This window comes from Bombina bombina, chromosome 4 (assembly GCF_027579735.1).
Source record: "Bombina bombina isolate aBomBom1 chromosome 4, aBomBom1.pri, whole genome shotgun sequence".
NCBI classification, from domain to species: Eukaryota; Metazoa; Chordata; class Amphibia; order Anura; family Bombinatoridae; genus Bombina; species Bombina bombina.
This window is the reverse complement of record NC_069502.1, coordinates 1,233,276,169-1,233,289,570: the sequence shown is the minus strand read 5'-3', so window position 1 is coordinate 1,233,289,570 and position 13,402 is coordinate 1,233,276,169.

The window sequence follows — 13,402 nt, the reverse complement described above, 5'->3', positions numbered from 1 at the left end:
TGTTAGTGTAACTTAGGTTAGGTTTTATTTTACAGTTACTTTTGTATTTATTTTAGCTAGGTAGTTATTAAATAGTTAATAACTATTTAGTAACTATTCTACCTAGTTAAAATAAATACAAACATGCCTGTAAAATAAAAATAAACCCTAAAGTGAAGGTAAAGTTTGATTGATTATATTTCCCCTGTAAATACTGTAAAATTTAATGGGACTTTAATTCATGAATTTTGTAAAATCGCTATATTTATTTAGTTTAAATTATTCCTATTTAAAGCTAAATACTTACCTGTAAAATAAATCCTAATATAGCTACAATATAAATTATAATTATATTGTAGCTATTTTAGGATTTATATTTATTTTCCATGCAACTTTGTATTTATTTTAACCAGGTACAATAGCTATTAAATAGTTAATAACTATTTAATAGCTACCTAGTTAAAATAATTACAAAATTACCTGTAAAATAAAACCTAACCTAAGTTACAATTAAACCTAACACTACACTATCAATAAATTAATTAAATAAAATACCTACAATTATCTACAATTAAACCTAACACTACACTATCAATAAATTAATTAAATACAATACCTACAAATAAATACAATTAAATAAACTAACTAAAGTACAAAAAATAAAAAAGAACTAAGTTACAAAAAATAAAAAAATATTTACAAACATTTGAAAAATATTACAACAATTTTAAACTAATTACACCTACTCTAAGACCCCTAATAAAATAACAAAGCCCCCCAAAATAAAAAAATGCCCTACCCTATTCTAAAATTAAAATAGAAAAGCTCTTTTACCTTACCAGCCCTTAAAAGGGCCCTTTGCGGGGCATGCCCCAAAGAATTCAGCTCTTTTGCCTGTAAAAAAAACCCCCATACAATACCCCCCCAACATTACAACCCACCACCCACATACCCCTAATCTAACCCAAACCCCCCTTAAATAAACCTAACACTAAGCCCCTGAAGATCTTCCTACCTTATCTTCACCACACCGGGTATGACCGATCCATCCAGGCTCCGAAATCTTCATCCAAGCCCAAGCGGGGGCTGAAGAGTGACGTCCATCCTCCGGCTGAAGTCTGGATCCAAGCGGTGGCGAAAGAATTCCATCTTCGGGCAGAAGTCTTCATCCTATCCGGGCAGAAGAGTCGATCCGGACCGGCAAACATCTTCATCCAAGCCGCATCTTCTATGTTCTTCCATCCGATGACGACCGGCTCCATCTTGAAGACCTCTGGCACGGATCCATCCTCTTCTTCCGACGACTAGACGATGAATGAAGGTTCCTTTAAGGGACGTCATCCAACCTTCATTCGTCGTCTAGTCGTCAGAAGAAGAGGATGGATCGGCGCCGGAGGTCTTCAAGATGGAGCTGGTCGTCATCGGATGGAGGAACATAGAAGATGCGGCTTGGATGAAGATGTTTGCCGGTCCGGATCGACTCTTCTGCCCGGATAGGATGAAGACTTCTGCCCGAAGATGGAATTCTTTCGCCGCCGCTTGGATCCAGACTTCAGCCGGAGGATGGACGTCACTCTTCAGCCCCCGCTTGGGCTTGGATGAAGATTTCGGAGCCTGGATGGATCGGTCATACCCGGTGTGGTGAAGATAAGGTAGGAAGATCTTCAGGGGCTTAGTGTTAGGTTTATTTAAGGGGGGTTTGGGTTAGATTAGGGGTATGTGGGTTGTGGGTTGTAATGTTGGGGGGGTATTGTATTTTTTTTTTTTTACTGGCAAAAGAGCTGAATTCTTTGGGACATGCCCCGCAAAGGGCCCTTTTAAGGGCTGGTAAGGTAAAAGAGCTTTTCTATTTTAATTTTAGAATAGGGTAGGGCATTTTTTTATTTTGGGGGGCTTTGTTATTTTATTAGGGGGCTTAGAGTAGGTGTAATTAGTTTAAAATTGTTGTAATATTTTTCTTATGTTTGTAAATATTTTTTTATTTTTTGTAACTTAGTTCTTTTTTATTTTTTGTACTTTGGTTAGTTTATTTAATTGTATTTATTTGTAGGTATTGTATTTAATTAATTTATTGATAGTGTAGTGTTAGGTTTAATTGTAACGTAGGTTAGGATTTATTTTACAGGTAATTTTGTAATTATTTTAACTAGGTAACTATTAAATAGATATTAACTATTTAATAGCTATTGTACCTGGTTAAAATAAATACAAAGTTACCTGTAAAATAAATATTAATCCTAAAATAGCTACAATATAATTATAATTTATATTGTAGCTATATTAGGGTTTATTTTACAGGTAAGTATTTAGCTTTAAATAGGAATAATTTATTTAATAAGAGTTAATTTATTTAGTTAGATTTAAATTATATTTAACTTAGGGGGGTGTTAGTGTTAGGGTTAGACTTAGCTTTAGGGGTTAATACATTTATTAGAGTAGCGGTGTGGTCTGGTCTGCAGATTAGGGGTTAATAAGTGTAGGTAGGTGTCGGCGACATTGAGGGGGGCAGATTAGGGGTTAATAAATATAGGGGTCGGTGGTGTTAGGGGCAGCAGATTAGGGGTACATAAGTATAACGTAGGTGGCGGCGGTGTGCGGTCGGCAGATTAGGGGTTAAAATTTTTATTATAGTGGCGGCGATGTGGGTGGACCTCGGTTTTGGGGTACATAGGTAGTTTATGGGTGTTAGTGTACTTTAGAGTACAGTAGTTAAGAGCTTTTTGGGCTAACGCCGGTTCATAAAGCTCTTAACTCCTGTTTTTTTTCTGCGGCTGGAGTCTTGTCGTTAGATTTCTAACGCTCACTTCAGCCACGACTATAAATACCGGCGTTAGAAAGATCCCATTGAAAAGATAGGATACGCAATTGGCGTAGGGGGATCTGCGGTATGGAAAAGTCGCGGCTGCAAAGTGAGCGTTAGACCCTTTAATGACTGACTCTAAATACCAGCGGGCGGTAAAAACCAGCGTTAGGACCCCCTAACGCTGGTTTTGACGGCTACCGCCAAACTCTAAATCTAGCCGAAAGACTTTTTATTTACATTTTATATATAGAAAGAATTTTAAAAAAAAATTGGCGATCAGAATGTACAATATATAAATAATACAATAATGTTCAAAAAAACGGAAAACTTTACCTTCACTTAAGCTAGCTACAATGTAACTATTAGTTATATTGTAGCTAGCTTAGGGTTTATTTTATAGGTAAGTGTTTAGTTTTAAATAGGAATAATTTAGTTAATGATAGGTATTTTATTTAGACTTATTTAAATTATATTTAAGTTAGGGGGTGTTAGGGTTAGACTTAGATTTAGGGGTTAATACATTTAGTATAGTGGCGGCGACATTGGGGGCGGCAGATTAGGTGTTAATAAATAGAATGCAGGTGTCAGCGATATTGGGGGCGGCAGATTAGGGGTTAATAAGTGTAAGATTAGGGGTGTTTAGACTCGGGGTTCATGTTAGGGTGTTAGGTGTTAGACATAACTTTTATTTCCCCATAGGAATCAATGGGGCTGCGTTACTGAGTTTTACGCTGCTTTTTTGCAGGTGTTAGACTTTTTCTCAGCCGGTTATCCCCGTTGATTCCTATGGGGAAATTGTGCTCAATTTTGCTCAAGGCTCACTTCTTGCCTTTTAACGCCGGGTTTCTGAAAACTCGGAATACCAGCGCTGTAGGTAAGTGAGCGGTGAAACAAAACTGCTCATTAGCACCGCACAGCCTCTAACGCAAGCCAGTAGTGCCTCACTAGCCTCTGACCTCACCGCACGTCACTGCAAAACTCGTAATCTAGGCCAAAGTGTTGAATGTCCACAATTTATATGGTTGCACCACTAGGTGGCGCTAACATCACTTAAAAAAATTTACCATTGAAGTACAAGGTGAAAAAATCTGAATTTTCAACAGACTTTTCTTAGGCATATCCTCAAGTAAATACATTTATATATTAATTACATAGTAGGGGGCATAAAAAATATACAATGTTATTGTTTTACAACATTATATTCAGTTATCAATAATCATTATAGAAAAGCCTTATAGAAAAACAGACAATTCCCAATCTCTATTCATCCCCACTGGTGCCTTAAGACCACAGCTGTTTGGCTCTCTGCCACCTTAAAGGGACAGGCTAGCCCAAATTAAACTTTCATGATTCAGATAGGGAATGTAATTTTAAACAACTTTCCAATGTACTTTTATTATCAAATTTGCTTTGTTCTCTTGGTATTCTTTGTTGAAAGCTAAACCTTGGTAGGCTCATACGCTAATTTCTAAGCCTTTCATGGCCGCCTCTTATCTGAATGTATTTAACAGTTCTTCACAGCTAGAGGGTGTTAGTTCACGTGGGCCATATAGATATCATTGTGCTCATGCCTATGGAGTTATTTAAGAGTCAGCACTAATTGCCAGAAATGCAAGTCTATCAAAAGATCTGAGATAAGGAGTTAGTCAGCAGAGGCTTAGATACAAGGTCATTACAGAGGTAAAAAGTATATTTCTATAACCGTGCTGGTTATGCAAAACTGTGGAACTGGTAATAGATTGTGGGGCCGAATTATCAAAGTCTGGCGAACATGATACGCTGCAGTGTGCCAGACATTGCTGAATGCGGGCAGCATACGCTGTTGGTGTTCAGCATTGCACAAACCGTTCTTGTGAACTGCTTGTGCAATGCCGCCCCCTGCAGATTTGCTGCTAATTGGCTGCTAGCAGGGGGTGTCAATCAACCTGATCGCCTCCGCTCAGAGCAGGCGGACAAGTTAAGGAGCAGTGGTCTTAAACAGCTGCTTCTTAACTCCTGTTTCCAGTGAGCGGGCTTTGGCCCCATTCGGGCCATCATAAATCGGCCTCTATGTATCCTTTTAAACAATATCATTGTTGGTGTTTCCTGTCCCTTTAAGTGTGGCAGAGTGAAATCATCCTGATCTGATTGAGCATTGCACAAACAGTGGCTCACCAAGAAGCCGGGTGGACAGGTTCCAATCTTGTCCGCTCATCATTTAATAAATGGGCCCTATGGGGTAAATTCTATTTGTGTAAGTCATAGAACAGACTGGCCTAGTGCCAGATACTATACCCAGCAGTGATTATGAAATTGATACCACAAGTATTCTGTGAGCATTTGGCGCTCCTATTAAAAGCTGAGTAAAGTTTTTTTGTTTAAATGCAAACTGAGATAAGGAGCAGTCTGCAGAGGCTTAGATACAGGGTAATCACAGAAGTAAAAAGTATATTAATATAACTGAGATAAGGGGCAGTCTGCAGAGGGTTAGATACAAGGTAATCACAGAGGTAAAACGTATATTAATATAACTGAGATAAGGAGCAGTGTGCAGAGGCTTAGATACAAGGTAATCACAGAGGTAAAAAGTATATTAATATAACTGAGATAAGGAGCAGTCTGCATAGGCTTAGATACAAGGTAATCACAGAGGTAAATGTATATTAATATAACTGAGATAAGGGGCAGTCTGCAGAGGCTTAGATACAAGGTAATCACAGAGGTAAAAAGTATATTAATATAACTGAGATAAGGGACAGTCTGCAGAGGCTTAGATACAAGGTAATCACAGAGGTAAAAAGTATATTAATATAACTGAGATAAGGAGCAGTCTGCAGACGCTTAAATACAAGGTAACCACAGAGGTAAAAAGTTTATTAATATAACTGAGATAAGGTGGCAGTCTGCAAAGGCTTAGATACATGGTAATCACAAATTTAAAAAGTATATTAATATAACTGAGATAAGGGGGCAGTCTGCAGATGCTTAGATACAAGGTAATCACAGAGGTAAAAAGTATATTAATATAACTGAGATAAGGGGACAGTCTGCAGAGGGATAGATACAAGGTAATCACAGAGGTAAAACGTATATTAATATAACTGAGATAAGGAGCAGTCTGCAGAGGCTTAGATACAAGGTAATCACAGAGGTAAAAAGTATATTAATATAACTGAGATAAGGAGCAGTCTGCAGAGGCTTAGATACAGGGTAATCACAGAAGTAAAAAGTATATTAATATAACTGAGATAAGGGGCAGTCTGCAGAGGTTTAGATACAAGGTAATCACAGAGGTAAAAAGTATATTAATATAACTGAGATAAGTAGCAGTCTGCAGAGGCTTAGATACAGGGTAATTACAGAGGTAAAACGTATATTAATATAACTGAGGTAAGGGGGGCAGTCTGCAGAGGCTTAGGTACAGGGTAATTACAGAGGTAAAAAAGTATATTAATATAACTGAGATAAGGGGGCAGTCTGCAAAGGCTTAGATACAGGGTAATCACCGAGGTAAAAAGTATATTAATATAACTGAGATAAGGGGCAGTCTGCAGAGGGTTAGATACAAGGTAATCACAGAAGTAAAAAGTATATTAATATAACTGAGATAAGGGGGCAGTCTGCAGATGCTTAGATACAAGGTAATCACAGAGGTAAAATGTATATTAATATAACTGAGATAAGGGGGCAGTCTGCAAAGGCTTAGATACAGGGTAATCACAGAGGTAAAAAGTATATTAATATAACTGAGATAAGGGGGCAGTCTGCAGATGCTTAGATACAAGGTAATCACAGAGGTAAAACGTATATATTTATATAACTGAGATAAGGGGACAGTCTACAGAGAAAAAAGTATATTAATATAACTGAGATAAGGGGCAGTCTGCAGAGGCTTAGATACAGGGTAATCACAGAGATAAAAAGTATATTAATATAACTGAGATAAGGGGCAGTCTGCAGAGGCTTAAAAACAAGGTAATCACAGAGGTAAAACATATATTAATATAACTGTGTTGGTTATGCAAGACTGAGGAATGGGTAATAAAGGGATTATCTATCTTTTTAAACTATAGCAATTCTGGAGTAGACCGTCCCTTTTATGTGGACTGATTGGTTGAGCAAGTTGTCTTTTCCCATTTCTGGGCAGTTTTGTGATTCAAACTGTGGGCCAGATTATCTAAAGCTCTCAGGCCTTGTGAATCCTTTCGTAAAGGGACATGAAACCCAACATTTTTCTTTAATGTTTAAGTAGAATATGCAGCCACCAATCAGCACCTAGAACCCAGGTTCCATGCTGCTCCTGAGCTTACCTAGATAAACCTTTCAGCAAAGGTTAACAAGAGAAGGAAGCAAATTAAATAATAGAAGAGAAGTACATTGGAAAGTTGTTTAAACTTGTATGTTCTGTCTAAACCATGAATGTCTAATTATAACGTTACTTTCCCTTTAATTCTCTAAAGGCAGTTTGTACCCTGTGTGTCCCACAAATAGCTGCTCCCTGCTCTTAAGTATGTGACGTATATGCACTTACACATTGTATAAGCAAAATACTCAGTCACACATGATGGTCATAAACAGTGCTAGTGGTAACATATAGCTGTACATCTATTCCTATAAACACATGGGTATAGATATATATATTTTACATAAACAGTGCTAGAAGTAATATATAGCTATGCATCTATTCCTATAGACACATGGGTATAGATATATATTTTACATAAACATTGCTAGAAGTAATATATTTATTTATTTATAAAAATATTTTACCAGGAAGGATACATTGAGATTTCTCTCGTTTTCAAGTATGTCCTGGGTCCACAAGACATTGCATTGATACAATGGGTACAATAAAATACAAAAACAATAATAATACACAATATATACAAAATTTAACATAGAACAGGTAATTAATCAACCATGACAGGTGCATTCTGTTTTGAGATATGTAGAGAGGGATCTCTTAAAGGATATTAGGCTTGGGGAAGGTTTGAAAGTGTGCGGGAGGTCGTTCCATAATTGTGGTGCTCTGTAGGAAAAGGAGGATCGAGCTGCTTTCTTTTTGTATTGAGGCAAGCTAAATAATGTGCTGGTACTGGATCGGAGGTTATAGGAGGTGGGAATAGCCGGGGAGAGCATTCTGCTCAGGTAGGGTGGGAGCTTCCCAGAAAGGCTCTTAAACACAAGGCAGGAAAGATGGAGGGTGCATCTGGATTCCAGCGACAGCCAGTTTAGTTCTTTTAGCATGTCACAATGGTGGGTCCTGTAGTTACATTGTAGCACAAAGCGGCAGAACGAGTTATACAATGTATTAAGTTTATTAAGGTGAGTTTGCAGAGCAGGTGCCTATACTATGTCCCCATAATCCAAGATAGGCATCAGCATTTGCTGTACAATCTTTTCCTTTACAGTAGGGCTGAGGCAGAATTTGTTTCTGTACAGGGCACCTAGTTTTGGGTAAAGTTTAGATGCAAGTTTTTCTATGTGGAGGCCAAAAGATAGATTGGGGTCTAACAACATACCCAAGTATTTGAAAGAGTGGACTGCGGTCAGTGTGCAATTGGATTTTGTTTTGATGCGTAGATGGGAATTTTGTAATTTGTGTAATTTAGGTCCCGTTCCAAAGATCATTGTGACAGTTTTGTCAGTGTTTAGGAAGAGTTTGTTTTTTGAGATCCATTTTTCTACCTCTGTGAATTGGTCTTGGAGCACTGGAATTGTTTGCATAGATTACTGTGTCGTCTGCGTACATGTGTACAGTTGAGGATTTGCAGACATTAGGCAGATCATTTATAAATAATGTGAATAGTAGGGGGCCAAGAATGGATCCTTGGGGAACACCACATGTGACTGGGAGAGGGAGGGAGTCACTGTCAGAAATGGAGACATATTGTGATTGATCCGATACATATGATCGAAACCAGGTTAGCGGACGATCACCAATACCTGAGTTTTTTAGTTTGAGCAGTAGTATGTCGTGGTCTACTGTGTCAAAGGCCTTTGCAAAGTCAAGGAAAATAGCTCCAGTTAGGTCTCCTTGTTCCATGCCAGTTTGGATGTCATTGCAAACTTTTAGGAGGGCAGTTGTAGTGGAGTGATTTGGGCGAAAACCTGATTGATCAGGGGTCAGATAGTTAGATTGTTGGTAATACTCACATAGTTGCGTATGGACACATTTTTCTAAGATTTTTGACAATACTGGGAGCAAAGATATGGGACGATAATTAGAAACCAAGGTTAACTCCCCACTTTTATGGATAGGCACTACTCTTGCAGTTTTCCAAAGATTGGGTATGTATCCAGACACCAAGGATTCATTAATTAGGGTTGTGACGGGTTTAGCAATTGCCGGAGCACTAAGCTTCAACAGCATTGCTGGGATTTGATCAGGTCCAGACTGGTTTTTCATTTTTAGATTATCAAGGTGTTTCTTAATGACCTTGATGGGTACAGGTCTAAAATTGAACTTCTGGGTCTTTGCTGATTTAGTGGGGCCTGATCCACATTTGTAGTTTCAGGATGCATGTCATTTATTAGTTTGTCAATCAGGGTGGTGGAGCATCCGACAAAATAACTATTAAAGGCATTTGCCACTTCTAAGGGGAGTTGCAGGGTTTGGTTGTCCACATTGATAGTGGGGGGTTGGGAGTGGATTGGTGGATTTTGTAAGCTCTTTATGAGTTTCCAAAACTTTCTAGGGTTTGATGTGTTATAGTTTAGATTTTCACAGAAATATTGGGCCTTGGCCAATTTTGTTTGTTTAGTGCATATATTTCGCAATTGTCTATATACACAGTGATCATTCATAGAGCCTGTATGCTTGAACTTTGACCACAATGAATCCCGAAACTGGTACATTTGAATGAGGTCAGCTGTGATCCAATTTAAGTGTGCTCCTTTTACTCTCACCTTACGCAGTGGGGCATGCATATTCCAAACTTGTAGGAGTTCAGACTGGAAGAATTCTACTGCAGAATCTAGATCTGGGATTAGGTTTAATATATATAGCTGTACATCTATTCCTATAGACACATGGGTATAGATATATATTTTACATAAACAGTGCTAGAAGTAATATATAGCTGTACATCTATTCCTATAGACACATGGGTATAGATATATATTTTACATGAATATTGCTAGAAGTAATATATAGCTGTACATCTATTCCTATAGACACATGGGTATAGATATATATTTTACATAAACTGTGCTAGAAGTAATGTATAGCTGTACATCTATTCCTATAGACACATTGGTATAGATATATATTTTACATAAACAGTGCTAAAAGTAATATATAGCTGTACATCTATTCCTATAGACACATGGGTATAGATATATATTTTACATAAACAGTGCTAGAAGTAATATATAGCTGTACATCTATTCCTATAGACACATGGGTATAGATATATATTTTACATAAACAGTGCTAGAAGTAATATATAGCTGTACATCTATTCCTATAGACACATGGGTATAGATATATATTTTACATAAACAGTGCTAGAAGTAATATATAGCTGTACATCTATTCCTATAGACACATGGGTATAGATATATATTTTACATGAATATTGCTAGAAGTAATATATAGCTATACATCTATTCCTATAGACACATGGGTATAGATATATATTTTACATAAACAGTGCTAGAAGTAATATATAGCTATACATCTATTCCTATAGACACATGGGTATAGATATATATTTTACATGAATATTGCTAGAAGTAATATATAGCTATACATCTATTCCTATAGACACATGGGTATAGATATATATTTTACATGAATATTGCTAGAAGTAATATATAGCTGTACATCTATTCCTATAGACACATGGGTATAGATATATATTTTACATGAATATTGCTAGAAGTAATATAAATCTATACATCTATTCCTATAGACACATGGGTATAGATATATATTTTACATGAACATTGCTAGAAGTAATATATAGCTGTATATCTATTCCTATAAACACATGGGTATAGATATATATTTTACATAAACAGTGCTAGAAGTAATATATAGCTGTACATCTATTCCTATAAACACATGGGTATAGATATATATTTTACATAAACAGTGCTAGAAGTAATATATAGCTGTACATCTATTCCTATAGACACATGGGTATAGATATATATTTTACATGAATATTGCTAGAAGTAATATAAATCTATACATCTATTCCTATAGACACAGTATAGATATATATTTTACATGAATATTGCTAGAAGTAATATAATTCTATACATCTATTCCTATAGACACATGGGTATAGATATATATTTTACATAAACAGTGCTAGAAGTAATATATAGCTATACATTTACTCCTATAGACACATGGGTATAGATATATATTTTACATGAATATTGCTAGAAGTAATATATAGCTATACATCTATTCCTATAGACACATGTGTATAGATATATATTTTACATGAATATTGCTAGAAGTAATATATAGCTATACATCTATTCCTATAGACACATGGGTATAGATATATATTTTACATAAACATTGCTAGAAGTAATATATAGCTGTACATCTATTCCTATAGACACATGGGTATAGATATATATTTTACATGAATATTGCTAGAAGTAATATATAGCTATACATCTATTCCTATAGACACATGGGTATAGATATATATTTTACATAAACAGTGCTAGAAGTAATATATAGCTATACATCTATTCCTATAGACACATGGGTATAGATATATATTTTACATGAATATTGCTAGAAGTAATATATAGCTATACATCTATTCCTATAGACACATGGGTATAGATATATATTTTACATGAATATTGCTAGTAGTAATATATAGCTGTACATCTATTCCTATAGACACATGGGTATAGATATATATTTTACATGAATATTGCTAGAAGTAATATATAGCTATACATCTATTCCTATAGACACATGGGTATAGATATATATTTTACATAAACAGTGCTAGAAGTAATATATAGCTGTACATCTATTCCTATAGACACATGGGTATAGATATATATTTTACATAAACAGTGCTAGAAGTAATATATAGCTGTACATCTATTCCTATAGACACATGGGTATAGATATATATTTTACATGAATATTGCTAGAAGTAATATATAGCTATACATCTATTCCTATAGACACATGGGTATAGATATATTTTTTACATGAATATTGCTAGAAGTAATATATAGCTATACATCTATTCCTATAGACACATGGGTATAGATATATATTTTACATGAATATTGCTAGAAGTAATATATAGCTATACATCTATTCCTATAGACACATGTGTATAGATATATATATTACATGAATATTGCTAGAAGTAATATATAGCTATACATCTATTCCTATAGACACATGTGTATAGATATATATTTTACATGAATATTGCTAGAAGTAATATATAGCTATACATCTATTCCTATAGACACATGGGTATAGATATATATTTTACATAAACAGTGCTAGAAGTAATATATAGCTATACATCTATTCCTATAGACACATGGGTATAGATATATAATTTACATAAACATTGCTAGAAGTAATATATAGCTGTACATCTAATCCTATAGATATATGGGTGTAGATATATATTTTACATGAATATTGCTAGAAGTAATATATATCTATACCCATGTGTCTATAGGAATAGATGTAGAGATTTATATATTACTTCTAGCAATATTCATGTAATATATATCTACACCCATATATCTATAGGATTAGATGTATAGATATATATAACTACTAGCAATGTTTATGTAAAATATATATCTATAGGAAAAGATGTATAGCTATATATTACTTCTAGCAATATTCATGTAAAATATATATCTATACCCATGTGTCTATAGGAATAGATGTATAGCTATATATTACTTCTAGCAATATTCATGTAAAATATATATCTATACCCATGTGTCTATAGGAATAGATGTATAGATATATATTTTACATAAACATTGCTAGAAGTAATATATAGCTTGTTGAAGAAAAATTAACATCAGACAGCTGTTCCAAATTAATAAGGTTATAATTGTACAATTAAACATATTACAACAAAAATGACAACAGGTCACGTTACAGTAATACAGAGTGTGTGTGGCGCGCAGCATTAGATAGCAACAATGTATCTCTTTTATAGGCCATGTGTTGTCGTGGTCTTCTTCTTATCTTGTCCATACAAACTTAGGCCTAGATTTAGAGTTCGGCGGTAGCCGTCAAAACCAGCGTTAGAGGCTCCTAACGCTGGTTTTGGCCGCCCGCTGGTATTTGGAGTCAGTGATTAAAGGGTCTAACGCTCACTTTGCAGCCGCAACTTTTCCATACCGCAGATCCCCCTACGCCATTTGCGTAGCCTATCTTTTCAATGGGATCTTTCTAACGCTGGTATTTAGAGTCGTTTCTGCAGTGAGCGTTAGAGCTCTAACGACAAGATTCCAGCCGCCTGAAAATAGCAGGAGTTAAGAGCTTTCTGGCTAACGCCGGTTTATAAAGCTCTTAACTACTGTACCCTAAAGTACACTAACACCCATAAACTACCTATGTACCCCTAAACCGAGCTCCCCCCACATCGCCGCCACTCGATTAAAATTTTT